At 34.0% G+C, this 23,358-nt stretch overlaps 1 protein-coding gene across 2 annotated transcripts in view; it reads left to right on the forward strand.

Annotated features, from left to right (window-relative positions):
• Kek5 (leucine-rich repeat, immunoglobulin-like domain-containing kekkon 5 protein) overlaps positions 1-23,358 on the forward strand; it is a 200,318-nt gene that overhangs the window by 37,621 nt on the left and 139,339 nt on the right. For both annotated transcript variants that reach the window (XM_072893933.1, XM_072893925.1), the window contains exon 2: positions 16,587-16,680. The gene's annotated coding sequence lies outside the window, so the exon portion shown is untranslated. The remainder of the gene's footprint in view (positions 1-16,586; positions 16,681-23,358) is intronic.

The following is a 23,358-nucleotide window of genomic DNA, read 5'->3' on the forward strand; positions in this document are numbered from 1 at the left end:
CACTCGAAAACTTATAATATGTTAAATTAGCATTATCATAATTGTATAAATGTCTTTTAATGAAATTACAATTATTTGTAGATGCTCTCTTAAAATTCGTCCACGGAGAAGCTAAAATCGGGTCTTTTACCATTACGTGTCGGAAGGTATTTGCAATGATTTATTTCACAGACGGGTCTGCCTGCCCCGTAACGCCCCACAGGAACCCAGTATTATGCGAGGGCGTATATGACTCTGAAGTTTCACGAGGATTCCGATATTTACTGCCTCGCGTGCCGGATAGAGTTCTTTATACCGATTTTACGTACCAGCTGTTGTGTTCCTATCCGTAACTCTGACTCTTTTCCGGGTAAAAAAATGTAGGTCACATATTTCGGAAATGCTCTGCACATGACGATTTACGAAGGATCATCGTCATCGCGACGAACTCTCCATCATATTTGGACTCTGTCAGTTACATTCCAGCACGCACTTTATCAAATTGAATACGCATGCGTTTTTACTCGGATTGGATCCATCTAGGAATGGCTCGAGTAAGGATCACAGAATAACATTGTCGGTAGGACATTGCCATGTTTCATTCAGAGTATATATAGATCGAACTATCTTTTCTATTTTTTTTTTTTTTTTTTTACATTATTGATTAGAAATCTGCGGATAAATATAGATCAAAGAAGCAAGAATTATATTTTAAAGGAGTAATATGAGATAAAAAAAGCATTTTTTCACAGACATGGAAAGTCTACTTTCAATCTTTTTCTTTTTCTTTTAACTATTTTCCAAATAGGATCTGTCCGATGATATTACCGTGGTGAAAGGATCGAGTGAACAGCTATGGGTTTACGGCAAGCCAGATGGTAGAATACTAGAGATCTGTACATGACCACGACAGGAGCACGTCCTTCCTATAACGATCTTATCCGTTTTCATGCCCAGACTTGCTTACGCTGATGTACGAAATTTAGCAAGCGAGGGAGAAAGCGACAAAATACATAATATCGCGATTGGCTAACGCGATTGTATCTCCAAAGATGATTATATTATCATTTTACTCGCTATGTGTGTAATAGAAGCGAATAAAAGCAGCTTGCACTGGTAGAATTAAAAACTATTGAAACCATTCAATATGCAATTGATATACAATTTATTTAGTTCATTAGAAATGATGATCGGTAATATTATATATTACACAAATAGACATCTTGTTTACGAATAAATGAATATATTTTCCAATGTGGATTGTATTGTGAATCAATTGATACGATTGAATGTGATTACTGATCAATGATAAAATATATATATAGTTACGTTCTTCTTAAATAGAATTGCCGAAGTTACGAACATTTTCCTCATTACGTTTGATGCTTAAAACTCTAAGCTTCTTGTGCAACGAAGTCTTTAATGTACGCATGGTAATCACTTAAGCTATAATAATTAACATTCGTTTAAATGGCTTTACCATGCTTTCACCACCGTTGAAAGCGGCGTCGAATCTTTTTGTCGGTCACTAAATCGTTGTTTCATCGTCATGTACCGCGACGTAAAAATGTGAAGCAGATGCTAACTTGAAATAAGTAGTCGTTAGGAGAAACTGTCGGTCGCTCTTTAGGGCGCAGAACTTGGGATATCTTCGCGTAGAGTAAGGCTATTCCTGATGAGAATTACAGTCCTTCCTCGCTGTCTGTAACAACCATTCGTTCGGTACTCCAGCCGAGAAAGTCATTGTTCTAACATGAATTTTCGTCAATTAATCGTCGCGCCCGCCCCACACTCTACCATTCATCCAAATTAAATCGAGATGGAATGGAATTTCATTTAGCGTACGAGACCGAACGCGCTCGGTTCCGGCGCGGCGGCTAGGTTCTGCTGTTGCGTGCTGTACTCTTCCAACCGCGATCGCTCTTTCCATTATTAACGGAGTTATTTTTACCTAACTCGCGATCAACCGGGATAGTCACTTATAGAAGTCATTGAACCTATTCCTCGGTACTCGAAGTCCTTATCACGAACAACGTGTAACATATGGAACATTCTAGATGCTGGTTTTACCGTAACGAGGAACGCGAATAACGACAAGATATTCAAGTGTCGACGGGATGGTATCGTAACTATTCGCGTTATCGAAGCGACATACACCTCGAGGCAACGATATCCTAGCTTGTAAGATTCCTCGTGGATTTGCACTGTTCATCTGCCGTTATATGGCGTACAGAATCGATCGTTCGCAGTCATTACGCGCGCATGCTGCGAACAGGAGAAGCGAGATCATTTGAGACTAATTCGGAGGAGATGAAAGGCCGATGGTCGGGAGCAATGGAAGCGGACGTATATAGCGTTTTGAAAGTTTCAGTAGTGACTGGTGCGTATAGCACGTATGATATTGCCACGGTTCGGGCTACGAAATTGTAATTGCTAATCGACGCCTCGGTCGTTATTTGCCGCAACCAAATTGAACTTGACCGCATATTGAATTGACTGATAATACAAACCAGTCGTCGTTCCTTTTTCAGTATTTTATAACCGTTGATTGGAATTGATTAATAATTGATTCCTATAATTTCAAGGCATTCGCTAATTCGTTAATTGTTAATCAGAAATATACCGCAATTAATTTCGGGTCCACTGCGTGCTTTTTCAATGGCAGAAAATGACGTGCGAATAAACATTGTTTCTTTTGAGTTTTTTTTATCGCAGGTATGTTGCATATTTACGAGTATGGTCTTTTAAAGCTCGAGTTCTATTGATGCGGCATACTTTAAACGTAACATTTAGTGATATTTAGTTAAAGAAAAATGTATATTCATTCGTTTATTATCATTTGAAATCTTTTGTTGTAGATATATTTTTAGTTACATTTCTTTTAAGCTGAACGATTGAATTGATTTCAAGAGATAATTTTTCGGAGAACGTATCTATGTAAAATCTATTAACTTATACTCTCCCTCTCCCTTCCCTCCTTCTCTTCCTTCCTCTCTCTTTCACTTTTCTCTCTCTCTTGTATATTGAAGTATCGGCTTTTACACCGCACCGTTACAACGCCATTATTGTAACGATAATGCCGGCCTTAGCACGATCGTTGCCTAACGGTGTAATCTAGAATGTTCGTACATAACGTGCTTTGGGCGTTAGTCCACAATTCCGAGAGCGTTTCAGGCCGTGCAGCGAATGAAATTTGTTTCGATTGGCTAGTACATCGATCTAGCGCGCGCAAACTATTCCTTTGACGCGTGCATTTTCCCGACAGATTTCATCGTCGCTCCTTCGAAAGGTCTATCTTTCTCTTCCTCTCTCTCTCTTTCTCTGGCATGTCTATGCCGAAAGCAAATGTAGTTGGCGTATGGAAGCGCCGAGTGCGGTCACGACATCGTGGTAGTCTTGAGTGGAAAACTAAACTAGGTTCGATCGCGAAACACAAAATAATAGCGTATATATTCGTTGAAGTTGATAGTTTTTGCAATGGGAGATAATATTGTTTCCAATTCGCTATCGTCTAAGACCTCGAAACGTACAATTAAAATATGTTGCCAATTATATAGATATATTTTGTTTCTAGGAAAAATCTTCAAACATTAAGTTTATTAAACATCGTTCATCGAGGCATAAAAAATTCATATATTCATCAAGTTATAACTTTTAGCAAAAGTGTATTCTCTTGGCGACTTCCTCCCTATTCGACGCCGCTGGTCCCGCAATTTGCTTTCTGATTACGTCACTTACGACCCTTAAAATGAGCACGTCGGTCTACCCCACTGTTCCACAGTTGAGCGGAGTTACTCTGTGTGTGTGTGTGTGTGTGTGTTATATTGCCGGACGACAAGCGTGATTACCTTCGTCCAACAACGTCGTAGTTGTTCACCGGAAGAGCCGCAGTCTCAATTCCGCGGACTTAAAATTTCACGACGAAGAATGCCGTGCGGATGTTACATTTAAAGCATTTTCTGTACGGTGGAGAGCGCAAGCATGCGCGCGCATACCTTTGTAATACCTATACCTTCCTTGCGGCGTATTCAAATAATTTATGATTGGCCTCCTGTTTGTCTCGTATAAGTCGAGTTTAGTTATTCTATTAAGCCCGTGGTGCAGTCGATCGGCGCGTGATATAGCTTACTATTCGCCACGTTTACATGAAAACCAGGAACCCAACCCTCTGAATACGAACACGTAGCATGATTATGGCCAGCGTACACACAAATCTCAATAATAATTTATTCCGTAGCAAATCATCAATGCCAGACTTCTCTCTAGTTTACGTGGTATCGATGATATTTTGGAGCAAATGTTAGAAGGAATTGCATTATATTAAATATGAGAACGTTAAATATGCAATTTGCCTTTAATTAAACATGTCCATGAGAGTAATTTTATAGTGAATTTATTGCAATCTTGATACATATGTATATCATTAAAAGGATAATTACAATAGTATTTTATTCATTTGATTTATTGACAGTAATCTTTTATTTTATTATAATTTTTATCATATGCTTTCGCTTGTGAGAAATTTTCCAATATATATATATATATATATATATATATATCAAGTAGATTTGTCAGGATTAAGATACGGTCGTTATTTTGTAAAAAACTTTCGTATGGGCAAAGAACGTTTGTACATCGACGTTAATCCTTAACAGGAGACAATAGCGCGAAAACTTTAGCAGTTTCATGCTCGATCTACAAGGGGTTGTTGCCATTCAGTAGCCGACTTGATCGTTGGGAGTACCTCGAAAGAAGAGAAAAGCCTTAGTGCAATCATTCTTTATATGGTTAGCGCGTGGTATCGAACGATGGACGTTTTACACAGGAGCTTAGGGAGCGATCAGAGAAAGCACATCAAACAGCAAAGAGGACTTTTTAGGAGCAATCATGAAAAGACCTTTGGAAATACATCATTCTGAGAGATTCTACACTCTTAATGGACTATCTATCGTTCAAATGTATTAATTATTGTACATATACGAGTACATATACATTAAAAGTCTCAAAATCGAGATTTTCAGATACAATCTACATATTATATAGTATCAGTTATCATCTATAATAGCATAATTTTTACAATTGTTTGTGATATTTAGTAATATATGTAAAAAATTGAAAATTTTTTATTTTAATAAAATAATTTTTTTATTTTAATATTAAAATATATATGCATATAAAATTAAAAAGAACACAAAAAATTATTTATAAAATAAAAAATTTAATTTTACGACGATGATAATAAAAACGAAAGAATTAGATATTTAAACTAGATCTTTTTGTTACGAACAACGTTGCACGTTATTAAAATTCGCACGACAATCCACAAAACGACAATATCGATTTTCTGATTCTACTTGTGCCCAACTGTTACCAGCTTTACGCTCGCTTTATGCGCGGTGCGAGCCTTTTCCACATTAGATTATGTCGTCTGGCAATATACACATTTCATGTATTTCAAAGAGGAAATACCTCGTTTTCTCAATCCTTTGTGCAGGGAGAAAATACGTTTATTAATAGGAAGAAGGAAATTATTTTCTTCAAGTTATTTTCTCTTAAGATATTTAACAAGTTTTGAACGCGCGGACAATGATTAAGTCAGAAAATTAAGAAGTATATTATTCAAACTTAGTTTAAAATAATATTCGTTCTCTCTTTAAATCAGTTTTGTATTCTAAGAGAGTACTGAACTCTGATGAAAAATTGAAGGAATAACTAATAATTAATGTTAATAGATTTTATATTAATTAACATTAATAGATAATTAATATTAATACAAGGAATAATTAATGTTAATAGATTTAATTCACGAAAGTAGCTTGAATAGTAATTCCCTGCATATTATGAAGTGTTCGACATCTGCGGCGTTTTTAATAACGGTAAATCTCGGATAACACCGGTTTGCACGATATAAAGTATCGCCATGATACTTGTCTCGCGATAAAGAATCGCTACCGCCGGCAAAAAGCGTCGGCCCGCGATGCGGGAAACCGTTGGGGAAGCTTTATACTTCCAATATTATCTCGTCCGCAATTTCTCACTGAGAGTCCACGTTGGCCCGCGCCGGTAATGTTCCTCGGGCTTAATTCTTTGCCGGACTTATGATCTTTCGACCTATCTACATTCACAGAAACCGATATTATTATCTAGCTGATTTTGCGTTATATAGCGATCATTACAAAGGCAAACGCTTTTCTTCAACGGAAACTTTACTTTAAATCTTGTTTATTTACCTTAATCCGGCCTTCTTCATCTGTAAATTACTTTCAAACTCCGTAGTCTCTCCGTGACAGTCGCTTCCTTCGGCCAGGTGTTTGCGACGCGAGAAAGCTTCGAGTCAATCGCTTGAGAGCCAGTTCTTGTAACTTCTCGTTCCGTTGCGAACAAAGTTATACAGCGGACACCGATCCCTTAAGCTCTATACTTTTCCGCTTGTATTACTACACATAAAGGATTTTCAAAGAAATGCAACATGGCGTATGCATGGAAAACTTGTTTCGATGGGTGTAATCTATTCATTCTTAAAATAATTTTCTTATAACAACGAACGAACTGTTCTTGAAGGAAGTGAAGATTTTCTCTGAGGAAATGCACGAACTTGCGCGTCATGATTCAGCTGTCGTCAAGTCGCGTTTCGATGACGGGGCACGTTGTAGCCAAAAATAGTGAGAGCTGCACGTGGGAGGTTACCGACCGTACTAAATTGGTCGCGCTTCCTTAATGAGCAGGAACGTACGGGATCGTTGGAATCTGGTTGTGGATTCCTTTAGGTACGAATGATGCAGTTAGAAGGGGACACCGACAAGGACACTGACAAGAAGACGATGCCAATTGTCAGTGACGTTTACACGATGAGTGTGGGACTCTCGCGAGAAAAGGAGAGCGAGAAAGAGAGAAGTAAGGGAAGAGAATTTCTCGACACCTCCATCTTCCACATGACGAATGATCTGTCAGGTAGTTACTGTCTAGTGCAGCAGACGGTAGCGCGAAAGTACCGCCGGCTATGTGCTACTCTTTGAAAGCGTGCCAAAATGTACCCACCATACGAGACCATGAATGACCGCGAATCTAGTGTAAACAGCATTTGAATGCTCTCGGTCATTTCGTATCGTAGCCGCGATCTCGCGGTAAATGACGCGCTGAATTTTATTCACGAATTTTGATTTAACTATACAAAACATCAGCAATACATACATTAACATTGATCATTTTAACCGATGATATTTTTTTTATTTCCCAATTAATATATCGATTAGTTAATATAATTCAGATAGTAAATCGTCAATAGACCAAGTTCCATTTAAAGCTGCAAGAAAATACAATAAATCATTTTTTTTATATATATGTACAAAATCAGTATTTTCGTCTACGTCGCAAAAGTCATTTTTTTATTATATGTTTCAATCAAGTGCTCTCTTTACTTTATATGTCATATTGCAATGATGTAAAATTATAAATAACGGTCCATTAACGTTTTTCAATATTTTTTATAATATTATGCAACGAGATTACTCGTCATATAATACAGTTTCTCTTCATGACTAGCAGTGTCATGTCATTTTCAACGTGTGTCGATAGATACATCGATTCTTCCTCATACAAGCGGCTTATTGAATCTGTAATCGTGTATATGACAAGTATCTATTGATGTTTCACGTCCGGCTTGGACGTCAGAGTTAGAGATATGGATAAACGAACGAAGGTAGAACATATTTATTCTCGGTGGACAGTCGTTGGTCGATGACGAGATGTGATATTGTTAGATTTGTTTTTCTTTCCTTGGTGAGAACTTTATCTTTCAATAAGAATTCTTTTCTCTAATTAGAATATTCATATGTATTGATATGCGTGAAAAAAATTTTGCTCTCCATGATCATTATAACTATTAGAAGACGCTGAGTTCGATTTATTTTATCAGACTGAAGCGACTTTTATTTTTCCTATACAATATGCAAATTTCGGAATAGGATAAACAATATAAGCATTAAAAGTTATAAAATATTATACAGTATATATATATATATATATATATATATATATATATACTTTATACGTTTAATATTACGTATAAATATTGTAAAAGTGTATTAGAATATTTATTATTATACGTTTAAACATTTACATTTTTGAAAAATGGATCATTAGAGCAGAAGAAAGTATAGAGATAAAATAAGAAAATAAATTATAAATTTTTATTACAATACTATAGTACTGTTTAAACTATTTTTCATGTAGTATGGTTGACTGGAAAGTGCAAAGGAAATTCTCTATCTCGTGTTCAAAGACTCTTTTCTACTCTAAGTTATCACATTTCGCATATGTTTAGGAGTATACATCCTGGTATCTTTCAATAAGTCCGTGAAGACGCGTAGTTCGCCAGTCGGTCCCTTACTTCTACATCGTAGGTCAAAGTAACTTGTACGAGTTTTGTTGGGAAATAAAAACGGTCAAACATTATGCTCTCTTTTCTTTATACGAAATAACATAAGATGCTTTTTAAGTTATGAATTTTGAGAAAAGTAAATTATATATTTAGACTAGAAAAAAATTTTTCTTGAATACTGGCATTCCTTAAAAGCAAAAGTGAGATTATAGTGTTTTTTTTTAGTATTTCAATTATTTTTTGGAAAAATGGATAGTACAAGGATTAGAGATACAGCAGCATATTTACAATACTATTCTTAAAAAAGCGAAAAAGACATGCACAAATTCATAGTAATTTCAATTAGTCTTGCGTTGCAATTCGAACAATTTTGCTTTTGCATACAACTATGCATATTCATTAATTTTCTAATTATAATTATAATTATAGTTACGGAATTATCAATTTTGCAATGGTTTTCACTTAACTTTCGCTTTGCTTTACAAACTTTCTTGCATGCTTCAAAGAAATCTGCGAGAATGAATTAGTATTAACATAAAATACTAAACTTTTAAATTATATATTCGTGTGCCTTTTGATTAGCTTGCAAACTATTGTATTATTTGTACTAAAAATGCTTGAGAGTGACGTAGATATTTTTATTAACTCAAAAATATATCGTATAATTTGAATATGAATTTATTATATATTTTATTTTATTACGTTATTATTCCTGATTATTTTCTATTTTGGATAAAAAAATGGAAATTTCAAAAGACATATATGAATATTTAGAAATCACTTACAGAACATAATTTGTAAAAAGTGTTCTCATCAAATTCCATTACTGAGAAGTTTCGCAATTTAAAACGCAGTGAAAAGAATTCTGCTTGAATTAAGTGACGTTTAATTTATCTCTAGTCGAATATCGGCGAGGATTACTTTTGACTTTAATTAAGTTTGAAAGCGATAGAACTTGTTCTTAGTTAGTCCCAACTAAAATGTATCCGTTCCCGTTACGATCATTAAAAAAAATTTCATGTAAAATTACAATTATTATAGTGAGTAATATTGTAATCATCTATTAAAGATGTATATATTTACGTACATTAGTAAATTTATACCTCATAGATAAAATTATCTTATACATATAGTATAAATAGGCAGTTTACACAAGTTAATTTACATGTTAAAAATAGATTTCTAAAATTGTTTTTGTAATAATACATTTTGTATATTTGTACAATTTAGTCACATATATAAATACACTATGTATAAATTTTATTTCATACATAATAGTACAAAAATATGTTTAAGAATTCTTAATTTGAAATTTATGTTGCAACATAAATAAGCTAAATGAGTTACATGTGATTGTAAATTTATTAATATTTTTTAAATTTATATAATATATATCTACATACAAATGTAACTATGTGAAATTATCATATGCTATATAAAATTTGTACCTTTGTAATTTTATGTAAATATACAAAAAATTGTACATTTACATAAATTTACATAAAATTTATAAATACATACTTTTAATCCTGTAATTTTTCGTAAAATAGAATTATTTATATAATAAAAAGTAAAAAACTAATTTTTGTAAAAGTATATAAAGTATACAAATTTATACGTTTCCATTATTAATAGTATCATTGTTACACTCAATGTTTATGTAACTTTTTACATTCTTTTCTTACAGTGATGAGAGGAAAACAATTTTTGAGATTATTCAAAATATTTATATGTTTTTGTGTATGTTATGATATTTTTTTACTAATTACAAAAAATTAAATTAAAAGTAATTTTTAATATAAAAGGTTTTTTGAAAGAATAAAAATTAAAGAACTTTAATATATATATATATGTACTATTTATCTCCGATATTTATTATACATTTTTACTATAAAATATATATAATATTAAAGTTCTTTAAATTTTATTCTTTCAAATATACTATATAGTAAATATATATACTAAATATCAGAGATGAATTATAGTATTAAGTATAATTATAATATAAACTATATACGTAGTAAACATACATACTAAATACAGTGATAAATTAATAAACACATACACATATAATACAAATTATTTATTTTCCAATTAGTTTAAAGTGAATTCTATTTGAACAAAATTTTAAATGCTGGAAAATACAAAATAACATGACTGTTATAAATTTTCACTAAATTGTTACCAAGAAGAAATCAATTTTAGAGCTTTGAAAAACTCACCATTAAAATGTTTTCCGTTGAAAGTGATGAACTATCACGTTTATATATGATTTCTATTGAATCCATTGTACCGGAAACGGTTAATTTTATATGACCAAAAATATATATTTCCAGCGTGCTTTCGAAAACGAACTAGGACGAAGTGTCTAAACGAGGACGTGAAGATTCTGGGTATCGTATCGTATCTGAAAGCTTTTAATCAACGAGTCGAAATAAATCCCGTTAAAACTTTTTACGATAAGTAACGGCGTAAGTGATATCGTTGATTACCGGAAAGAGTGCCAAACGCGGCTAAATCGTTTGATTTAATTAAACGTTCCGCAAGGTGAATAACTTTTTTTTCTACACAAACTGGATCTTATCGGTAGTGTAATTTCATAAAGTCGTAAAGCCAAATCATGTTGATTTTCACATAAAAGCGCGTGAATCAATCCGTTGGCCTTTATCGCACTATCGTATTTTTGTAGAACATTTTCTATTTAGAAAAAATTTGCATATATCTATTGTTGGCCATATAGTGAGCTTTATGGTCAGCAAAAATTTTTATTATAGAATCGAAACTCGAGACTGAAGCGCAGTCTCTGGTCAGTTCATTCGTACAGTTAGTTGCGCGAACGTCATATATAAAAAAAAAAGAACCTGTGCCGAATGTTTTGTGTAAAGTTAATTGAGTTTGCATCGTTTCCTGCCTTTTTTTACATAGTGACTGTTGTTATTCCGCTGCGCTAGTTCTAAAGTATGCAACATATGCACGTAACATGTGTTCATTAAATGGCAGAAAATTGATTTCATGCGTTCGACATTCAGACGCAGTTACGTGAGGCGAAAAAACGTCATGTTCTTTATGTTGTTATTTAAATTTGTCATTATAATAATCTTGTGTTTTCATATTTTGTTACAATATAAATTATAAATTTTTAATTCTATAAAAGAAATATTAGGTTTAACATATCAAATTTAATATATGTGACAAAAGAAAAATAAAAACAAAAAGTAATTGCATTTTTTTATAATATAAATTAAAAAAAAAATTTTTTACGTATCTTCGTCTATAGATATGTATATAGAAATATAAAAGTGCAGAATAAATATAGAAATACAGAAAAAAATGTTTACATTACGCTAAACATTGTGGACGTTTAACAATATAAAAAGTGCAATATCGATAACTATGCAATCTGGATCCCTGATAAAACCTATTCCGTCATTGGAGATTGGTATCCTACGTGCGTATCTAAATATTGGAATATTTGGTTTCAATCAGACAAAATAAATTTAACACAATAAAGGTAAATTATATACTCGTAGAAGCTCCTCTCTCTCGATGTACGGAGCTCCCGTATTGGTTGCGGGAAAAAGAACCGATAAGTATTCTGGGTATCGAGAGAACGAAGTTTCTCCGATAGAACTTCTCGGCGAGTTCGCGCTCGATTAAGATCGCGTATCGCATCTTCCGATCGTCAAAGATCGAACTTTCAGTGACGCGCTTATTTCCAACCGTACCCGCCCTCGACTCGTTAATTCCATTCCGGCGCTCGCGTCGATAGAAAAAAAAAAAAAATCACCGAATCGAAGGAACGACTTGGAAACTTCGCTGCAAACTCAATCTTCAGGATTACCAATACTCGTGGTCTCATTCATATAAACTTGTCCACTTGCTCTTCCTGCGGGAATGGCTCACCGTATGTACCTATCTTGAGCTTTTCCTTCCTATCTTTCTCTCTCTCTTTCTTTTTCGGCCAGATTTTGCCAGGATAAATTATTTCCCGTCGAGGATTATCCCTTTCCTCAGACATCAAGACGCCCTTACGTTACGCGGATTTCGTACGCGCGTTAACGTCTGGCTGGAATAAAACCGCGATACCGGAGATTTTCTTGTCAGTCCGGACGGCGTAGCAATGGTACGCGCAAAGGAACTGTTGAGAGGAAATGCCGGCATCTACTTCCGCCGTCCGATCGCGCATCTCTTGCGTTTTTCATTCTTTCTCGTTTTCTCTCCGCGTAGCTTATCGATCCGACCTTATTTATTTGGCGCATGCCCGATCGCGCAAATATACGGAACGTCATTGGGACCGAATGAATTTTGCCTAAATCGCAAAATCGATACTTTCTAAAGACTTTTAAGATACTGAAGAGAGAACTGAAAAATGTAGCAGAATAGAATACGTATCTTATAGCTAGCATATTTCATTATGAATCCTTTTGTCAATTTTTGAAGAAATTTTTCTTATTAGTTTTAATGCATTTTGATATAAAAAATTTAAATACTATATAAAGATTTTAGTTAGTTTTTTGCAGTCTTTATTCATATATATATATGTAGCAATATATATAATAATATAACATTTTATTTGCAATAACTAGTGTTAACAATCTATTTAAAAAAATATTTAACTTTCAATCATTTCTTTTATGGTTACAAAATACTTTATAAGAGAAGAGAAAAAGAATAGTTAAACAATATAATTGCTCTAGTGCTTATTAACAGTTATGAATAAATTATTATTATTAGGTATGAACAAATGAATAATAATAGAGTACAAGAATATAATCGCATATCCTATACTTACATTATAACATTCATTTGGACTCATATATAATGAAAATCCAATATTAGAATATTAAAACGACGATTTTTAACTATTGATCTTACAGTAATGGTAATAACTATAGTGATAACGATCTATTTTAGAAAAAAATATAATTACTGTAGTGTCTATTAACGATTTATGAACAAGTGAAATAATAGACTGCAGGAATATATAATCCCGTATTCTATACTTATACTTTTATTGAAACTTTCTCTTTCTCTCTCTCTCTCTCTCTCTTTTTCTCTCTCTCTCTCTCGCTTTCTCTCGTACATAATGGAAAATGTAATATTAGATAATTAATTGTTTTTTAAATATTGAAATACTTGAAATAATTACGACTAGTATTAGTATTGACGATTTATTTTAGAAGCAATATAACTTACGATTTTTTATGACTATAGCATATTTAATGAGAGAAAAGAAAACATATAATTACTCTAATGCTTATTAACTATTTATGAACAAGTAAAGCTAATAATAGAGTAGGAATATATAACCGCACATTCTATACTTACAACTTAGATTATATTCATTGACATAATGAAAGATTCAATATTAATATATTATAAGACTGATTTTAAATAACAATATATATATATATATATATATATATGTATTTCGAATCTTATTACGATCGCATTATCGCTTTTGGGAAGAAACGAAGGAGAGGCTATTCTCAGTTCTGTTTCAGTTATAGAACTAGGGATTTTGCTAGCATGTATCCAGGCCAGACGACCTGGGAACCGACTTTACGCCGGGCAGGAACTTTCAATAAGATTCGCGGTCCTCCGAAACGCTGCTTCCTCGACCTGCTTCACGTATGTGGAAGTGAATCCGAACTGTGCCGTCTCGCCGTGCTCGTTCGCATAGAAACTTACACGATCGTCGAATCGAATTCCGAATTCTTTATCCCGTTCGTCGTAGCCGTCGTCTGCGTCGTCGGTCGCCACCGAGATCCGCCCTCAACTTCGCAATCTGTAACTTCTACTTTCCCTCCCTTATGTCACGAGTCACGCTTCGCCATAACCATCGCGCAGATTTATGATAGCTTTCTCTCGATATACACTGATTCACTTTCTGTTCGTAAGCTGAAGAAAATTTTACCAATATCTATTTTCAATCCAAATCGTTTTCCTTCTTGTCAAATACGTTTCAAACATTCTAAAATTTATTTTTGTTCCTTGTAATATTTTATTGTATCACATAATTGAACACAGAGAGATAATCTGTAAAGAATGTATTTGTATCTATTGTATTTTCTTATTTGCTTTTGTTTAAGAATAGAAGACTAATGTTGTAATAGACAACATAAATTTTATATATATAATAACTTTCTCTAGAATAAATAAAATAAAATATGGAATAAGCAAAATAAAAATTTATTTTTAAGATAAAAAAATTAATAAGTTGTTAAAAAAATATTTAAATCGTTAAAATTTTATTATTATCGACGTCTATGGTTTAGTCTTTTCATATTACTTGAGACCCAATTATTTCTGAAATTGTTATATGCATTGCGTATATTACATTTCTTTGACAAAGTATTCAGTTTTTATATTATATATAATTCTAATTATAATTTTAATTATTTTTGTTTCCATTTTATAAAATAAATTATTATAGAGATATTAGAGAGATAATACATCATATTTGAAAATATTAAAATAAGTAAAGATGGAAATTAAATTTTCCTTAATAGAATATGATTTAAATGTTCAAAAAATAATATAAAAAAAAAATAAAACTATATTGGTTATGATTTTTACATGTTAAATATAAATATGTAGATATAAAAATAATTATTATATAATATTATTATAGAAAAAGCAATAAAAAGATAATTAAGAGCCAGTGTCGTAAGTAAGATGCAAAATTTTATCAATAATCAAAAGATGTAAAACATTAAAAATAACGTTTCATGCTACTTTTGGACTATCTTTAGTACACGTAAGAAAAGTTCGTATTATACAGTGTAGGCCAAGTAATAATTTATTATAAACGATAATTAAAAGAATAGACACTTTTTATAAAACGAACAGGTGATATTTAATTATTTGAATTAAATATGAGGATAAAATTATTATAAATGATGTTAAAAATGGAAGAACAGGCATGAAGCGTAAATTAAAATCTTAAAAATCCATCACATATATACATGCATACACACGAATCGTGAATGTAAATTAAATGCGGACATGAATTTAAATGAAGAGTTAGAAAACTTTCTTTTTTCTCATAAACTTTCTTTGATGGCGTTACTTAAAATCTAACTTAGCTTAAAAATTTTTGTTTCCGTTGTATATTTATATAAGTTAATAGATTTCATGACTTTCTAATTCAATACAATATTCTTTTTTAAACCCTTTTATTGCTTTACGCTTTATAGCCGCATTCTTTTATATTTGAACTTGACAAGCTTTGACCTCCTTTTTAAATAAATTACAATCATGGTAAGATAAACACTACAAAATTGTTAGAGGAAAAGATTGCGTCATATTTGAAAATTGGCCCGTTGACGTAACGGATTGTGTTATTTTGTGTTATTTTAGTTACATTTTCTTGACAAAACTGTTTCATATAATAGGAAACATTTATTTCAACAACATACTTTTTGCTTTTGATGTAATTTCGTATTTTCTATTTACAAAATTCTTTTTTACATTGTCAATTTTTGTGAAATTTTGTTAAAAAAATAATATGTTATATCTCTTAATTTAGTATTATCGATATAGTAATGTTATTATTTATATAATTTCAAAAATAAAAACGATCAGCTTAGAGCTTTAATTTCCAGATCAACGCGAATATAATTTTACCGTAACAATGCTGGCATGTACGATATTTACAAGCGTATTTTAATCCATCTTCCTATTAAGTGCTAATTAGCTGTTGTGTGTAGGCTGTTCCATTATTTAATTATAAAATATAATACGATTATATCTTGCATTCACTATTATTGCGTGCAACATTCGATTTTGTCACTTAAAACCTATAAAGATATTTGCGCGTATTTAAATTCATTTGCATGTTTAGACTTTGCATTTATAATTTATTTTGTGACTGGTAGATACTATAGAAATTTTTGTACTTGTTGCAATTCAGTTACGGTATAGAAGCTACAATATAATTTTAAAATATAATTTTATAGTGAATTTGCTTCTTCTCATAATTTAAAACGAAAATGTGTTTTGCGTGCGTTTCGTGACCGAGTCACGTGTTCGATCGATCGTACCCGAAGATAGAATCACTAGCGTCGTTTAAGTATTTTCTTAACTACATTATAATCGTAAAAATCCGGTATATTGATACTGAAAATGTTATCTAACTATATATCATTTTATACAATTAACAATATATATATATATATATATATAACAATATATATTCGTTCACGATTATATCTTTTTGTTTCAGATTGCTTTCTATAAATGGGATAGCATTACTTGTGATACGCAAACGATTATAATAGCTTGGTAGCATTAATCATTCCGGTATTTCTTCATCTCTGGTAAGTATATTCTGTATATGTATATCTGTATATATATTTACAACAATATTTCTCTGAAATTAAATTAACTTCCGAGCTGAAGCTTGCTTGCATTATATTTCTATGCGCGCGAGTACATGTACTTGCGACACATATTTTTGATTAAAATTTCTTATTAACGCGATGCATGTATTATATAATGACGAAGCGTGTAATTATACGCGGCTAACTCACGGTAACACATCAAAATTGCAAAGTGCCAAACACACAGAAATGAAAGCTAATATCATCGATCCGTTACCTAGAAATTTACCTTATGGTTTGTTATCAGTTATTATCGTACGGAACGAGTACTCGACGCATGATAAATCAATGAGTCGTTCGCGATAAGACTCGTATCGATTGCTCCATATATTTGATTCAGCACTCTTATCGCTATTCCACCACGGATATTGCCACATACGACGGTTAGATGCTGGTCTTGCGCCATATTCGAAACGTTTGCCCTATGATATATATAAGATAAGATGATACATTTTCGATACAAGTCAAACGGATATGAGTCAAACTAAATTACAATAGTTGACCAATCATACGTTTAAAGCTATTGCATGTATTGGAAAATTTCATCTGCGTTTTAGCTAATAACAAAAAAAATAGTAACACACAACTGTGTGTGTGCCAATATAATATTATATAAGTTTTGATTGGTACAAACTAAAGATTTATCTACATGCGCGTTCATTTGACCCCGCTTCGATATATCAGATTTAATCGGATTTTGTTCTCGAGATGACATTTCGTCGAATGCACGCGGTGCTGTGAAAAAACGTACGCACGTCGGATTCTCGCGCCTATTTTCAGTTTTACGCCCTCCAGAGCATCGTTCGGAAGAATGCATATTGCGAGTGTTGCATTCGTAACAATGCGCGCCTGAACGGATTCGGATCGTGCTCGTATTTGATGCATTCGAAACGGATCGATTGATCACGCGCTAGCGAAAGTGCCGATTGTTTCAAAATTCCTCTGGTTGCAATTCTGTGGGATATCTGTCTTGGGTTAGCTAATTAACATGATGAGAACTATATTCATTTAGTACACATCTTTATTATGCACATCCTTTATGTGGTCGACGATTATGTTAACCTGCATTATTTTTGCATTATATTTTTAATTACAGCTAACAGACTCAAATTAAATTTATTTCGGCTACTATTCCATATCATATTAATTAACAGTTTAGGTATAAAAATATTTTTAAACAATTTATTTATTTATAGCAACGATCATAATTTGTCTTCCAATATTTCGTCATTGAAGTCGAGTTATGGCTTGATGATTTGATAAGATAATTATCACAAAGATTTTAACTTGCGATAACTTTTGCTTAAATAGATATTTGATTAAAATGATTGACGTTTTATCATATTACTTTTTCTGATAAGTTAAAGAACTTTAAACTCAGTCAAACGAGACTATAATGGTGGATATCTATTTTGTTCGTATGTTATATTTCACACTAAATGCATGTGTATATGAATATATATCTGCAAATATATCTTCTGTAACTATTTATCTTTTACTATTCGCTGCACAAAAATCCGTGCGGATTTTACGGACCTTGTAGGAACTGTCACACGGCAAATTGTTTAAAATTCCGCGCTCGGTTGCCCGCTTGCTGAATTCAAAAGGCTGCCGGTATAAATTGCCCGGGCGCATGTACGAGCGCGACCGGTTGTCGGTCGCGTATGTCCAGAAAATATCACCACTCCGGAATATTTTGGGATTGCTGTATACTCTCGCACGCGACGAGACGAGACGAGCCGAGGGAGACGGGGCCGATGGAACGAGTCCCCGGGCTCGCCCGTCCTCCCGGATACCCGACGCCCGTCGACGCGCCCGTTGCAGCAATTCCGCCGCCCCGAAGCCCGAAGCCCGAAGCCCGAAGCTCGAAGCCCGAAGCTCGCTGTCTGAATTTTATCGGCACGGCCGCGCCCGGATGGCTCTCGCGCTTTGTGCCCTCGGTTGGAAGACTCTCGGCTCTCGGGTCTCGTGCTCCACGGCATGTCCCGCGTATGTAATGCAATTTGCGAACCAAATTCACATCTCAAACTATCCTACTAGATGGATAAAGGGTGGCTTTACATTGCATCTGCATGGCTAAAGTCCGCCTGAGTAATTAATTTGCACGAGATACCGACGCACGTGTCCGTCTGACAGGTCGTCTCGTCAAATCGACTTTTGCTGCTTGAGAAATTATACGGGTATAATTCTCGACATATTTATCTCACTATTTTTATCATTCGCGATTCGTAATTTATGACGATTCACAAGACGCAGATTAATATAAGTTTACTATAATTGAGTTATTCATCATTGCATTATAGAGATATAAAAAGAATTTAGGAAGATCCAACGTTTTTGCGAAGATGTTCAACGCGTAACCGGTATTCTATGAGCTTTGATGTTAACCAGTTGATTATTTTCTTAGACATTCTTAAATTCTTTCCTTACTGTAATGCAAGTCAACTTTACTAACAAACTCGCTCTATGTTTAGAAGTTCAATGTAAAGTTAGAGAGATAGAGAATTATGCGTTTATACGATAAATTTGATTAATGTAAGCGCAATCTAATAATGCTATATTATACGTGTTCTCTGATGGTTACGTATTATATATGATGTAACGCTGCAGTATATACATATAATAATCTAGATATCTCAGCATAATAATCTATATATATATATATATATAACTAGCGCGCAAGTATTGACATAAATTACATCATGAGAAATTTGTGAAATTAATTGGAGGTAATTTTGCATTACTAAAATAATTTAGTCCATTTCTAATATTTACTATTTCATAAGTAAACAGCTGATTTCTAATTTCTTGTGATAAATTTAAACACTTGTTGGATTAATGCTCAAGAAAATTTACGTAAATTTTGGTTTCAATATCTAAACGAGAAATTTGTTCAAAGTAAAAGCTCAAGAAACTTGAACAAGCCTGCGGAATAACGGACATCGATTACGAATGCGCAGAGTTTCCGATGCCGATTCTAGGGAGAGAGTCGTTGAGATGACACGACGTGTTTCCCCAGAGGATCCGGCTGCAACAAATCGCCTAATCAGGTGGATATATGACGGATGGAGAGGTGAAATTGGTTCCTGGCCGCGAGTAAATCTTGCGTGTGTCAAGGCGGGAAAAGGGTTCCAGAGAAGAGAACCTGGGGAAAAAGAACGACGCGCGATCGATTTCCTACGGGATTTATGCCGCTATTTTTTATCCGAAGACGCCGCGTACTGCGTCACAGGACTACTATCTTCCGACGTGTGCCGTTTCTCAGGAGGCGCGCCTTCATTTCACTATACCTTTCGCACGTGCGTGCTCGGCAGGTTCGAGTGGTATTAACACGACAAAGTGCATCTCGAAAGTTTTAATTAATTCGTCCTCGATGCGATACTTGGAATTCGGCCATCCGTACATACAACTTTGCGAAACTTTGCGAAACTGTTCGAAAGGGATTTTCATCGGCGCGAATTAAAAAATAGTTCATTGAATTGTCGGTGCTCGCAACAGCCAGTCACCAAGCCTTTGTGCCCGACCCGCTTTAATGAGACACTGTATTCCCAACGTTACTGCGCGCACGCAGACGAAGGTTGATGCAGTTAACCTTCGTGCACAAGATCACGCGAGTTTTTAATGTAATTCTCATGCTACGCGCTAGTTTTCCCATTGAAGTTACGGTGGTTTTCATTTTGCCGCGCGACACTTCCAAGCGCACATTAAAGAATCTTGCTTTCTCCATTTTATTGTCGACGTCTCAGTTTTTATTATAACATTAGAGAAAATTCTGAATCTTTGTACTCTTCACCAACGCACATTTGCTCTCTAAACTTAGTTTTCATTTTTGCAAGATCCATTCTACATCGGTGTATTAAGCGAATAAAATTAAAGATTAAAAAATTCTTGTGACGAGAAAAAGAGACTGGTATTAATCGCAGTTAATTAGAAAAATAGTGAAAAATTATTAATTTTTTATTTTACACGATGATAATTGTTTAATTATTTATTGAATTTATTACTGCACGCACATAGCATAAAATCAAGCTTTATCATGTCACATATGTGAAATACGGTTTTTTCCTCCGGAAATGTATTTGATATTTGTGACAATTGCTTTTCCTTCGTTACTCATTCGCGGTAATCTCGTTTGCGTATCTCGAGCGCGAACGTAGTTATTCCGATAACGTTGTATAATAATCGGAGAGATCGATGGTGGTATATAATATAACTGGATCGATAACGATTAATGAACGGCAAGTCGGCACCGTGTTTCCAGATACATATAATAATTTCGATTCGACTCGAATTCACGGATGGGAACGGCGCTAACAGAGGAAACGCTCTCCGCGGACGCGCGGAGGATGCGATTTATCACTCATCGGTGAAAACGGCCGTGACGGCGCAGCAGTACCGTATAATTGCACGTATATTCTCCGGACCCGGTCGCTATCAACGACCACCGCCGCCGTCACCGCGCCGCCGCCGCCGCCGCCGCGAGTCATTGATCGTACGCATCCTCATTTTCCGCACGATTTTAGATTACCATTCGGTGAGTTTACGGTCCGTCAATAACTGCGGACGGTGATATTGGAAATTCTCGGTGACGGACGTTATTACACCATCGTTCGCTGCACCGTTCCATCTCTCGGACAGTCACTTCGCACCGTTCTTGTCCTCCTTCGTCTATCTCTCGTGTACCCCGTCGTTCTCTCTGCCCGTTCCCCTCCCCCTCCCCTTCCCTCCAACTCTCGATACGCTCGAGATATCGGACTCGGAGTTCCTCCGATGCGGAAGTTGGCGGTACTTTAGCAGAGTCCATGTAAATTCCCTTTACGGCCTGATATTCACCCTTTTGCGTCATGCTTAAGTAGCGTTGCCTGCTGCTGGCTACCCCAGCGCTACTCTGCTACCTCTTGTTTGCGGCCGTATCTTTTTTCCTCGCTTTTTCGTTTCCTTTTTTTTCCTTTGCGTTTCGTTTCTTTTTTCCCGGCTCGCAACCATTGCTGCAAGTTTATGATTCGCACATCCGACGAAAAAATCGCGTTATCTCGGAAAACACGAGCGAAATCCGGCTAACGTGATTCTTTTTCCTTCGCGGAGATTATAGCGAGTTGCTCTTATGCGCGAGCGTGCGACACACATTAATCTTCGTGGAATGATACGCCGGCACTGTGCTAAAAGAAAAGATCAAAGGTTCAAAAAATTATTTGCTCGCCTTGAAAGAGAACAAACTTTTCTGCCTTGTTACATATGTACATACATCTACATCCACATCTTCACATACACATGCATGAACTAACGTTAATGATTTTAAAATGTATACCGAAATACGTGTATACGCATGCATGCATACATGTATCGAATATAAAATCGTAAATGCAGACAGCGGAATCGTAGTAAATATGTGATACGATTTAAAAGTTCTATCTCTGATATCATTAAAAATATTATTTTGTAATATGTATCTCTTTTAATAAATTGTTGTAATTTTCAATTTTTTTGTAGAATGTATTTTCGTTATAACGATTTCAACTGAAATTGACGCAACGATGTTTAATGGCAAAAATTCTGACTTTAAATGTGAATTCAGACGTGAAATGTGTGATCCTTAAATACCAGGCTTTCTTCTTTCACCAAGCAGTTGCTCTTAACGTTTGTAACGGGTGCTTGATAAAATACCTATGTATTTTACCCTAACTCGTGTATCGACTTTCGCGCGAGATAATGGAAGTCGGGAAACAACGGCAAGCATTTTCGAACGTAACCATTTTATTTAATTGCCTCCATTTTACTTAACGATCAATACGAATTGATACGATGTTTTGAATAGCCAACTTAGACGAGAGAGAGAGAAAGAGAAATTTCTCGAGGAAATTGTTTTTACGATCTATTATTTATATCACCGATACTAATTGACGAATAGCGAAAAAGTTAAATTCTCATTTAACTTAAAACATTTTCTTGGCATGATACCGAACTTTTGATCGAATAAATTGTTTAACCGAATACAGAAAATGTATCCTGAAATTGCAAGATATTTATGGGAAAAAAATTTTTCATTGATAAAATAAAATTAGTACTGCATATTTTCAGAATTTCGATTAATTGATAAAGTTCTGGCTCTTCTTTCTTCAAAAAATAATCGTGTGAAATTATCATCTCCATTGCAAATTTTTAATATTAAGGTAAAGCTAAGAGAGATTGAACGGTAGGAGAGTTTGCGCATTTTTTAATTCCAGTAGATGGGATAAGATGCTCGCGCTGCCGTGCGAGAAGCAGCGAACACATTACATAAAAACTTTAGTTAAATTTACGTGTTGATTCAACTAGTTATCAATTATCAGTGTGTTATTGACAATTTTCTGCTTGGTTTGTTGAATAATAAGTGCTTGATAAGGAATGATTTGTAAATTTTTATAAGAATTATGTTTATCTCTAAATAATTGCAGATAAAGTTGTTTCTAAGTTAATTTCTTAGACTATAGATTTCATGAAGTTTTGAAATTCTATGAAAATTTCTATTGCCTATTACGTGAGTGTATAATTTTTCTTACCCAGTAAAACTAGTTTACGCTAAATAAAAAGTTTGCGCAGAGATTTTGTTTATTTCAATGAGAAGAGAGATTAAAA

Source organism: Anoplolepis gracilipes, chromosome 1, assembly GCF_047496725.1.
Source record: "Anoplolepis gracilipes chromosome 1, ASM4749672v1, whole genome shotgun sequence".
Classification (NCBI taxonomy): Eukaryota; Metazoa; Arthropoda; class Insecta; order Hymenoptera; family Formicidae; genus Anoplolepis; species Anoplolepis gracilipes.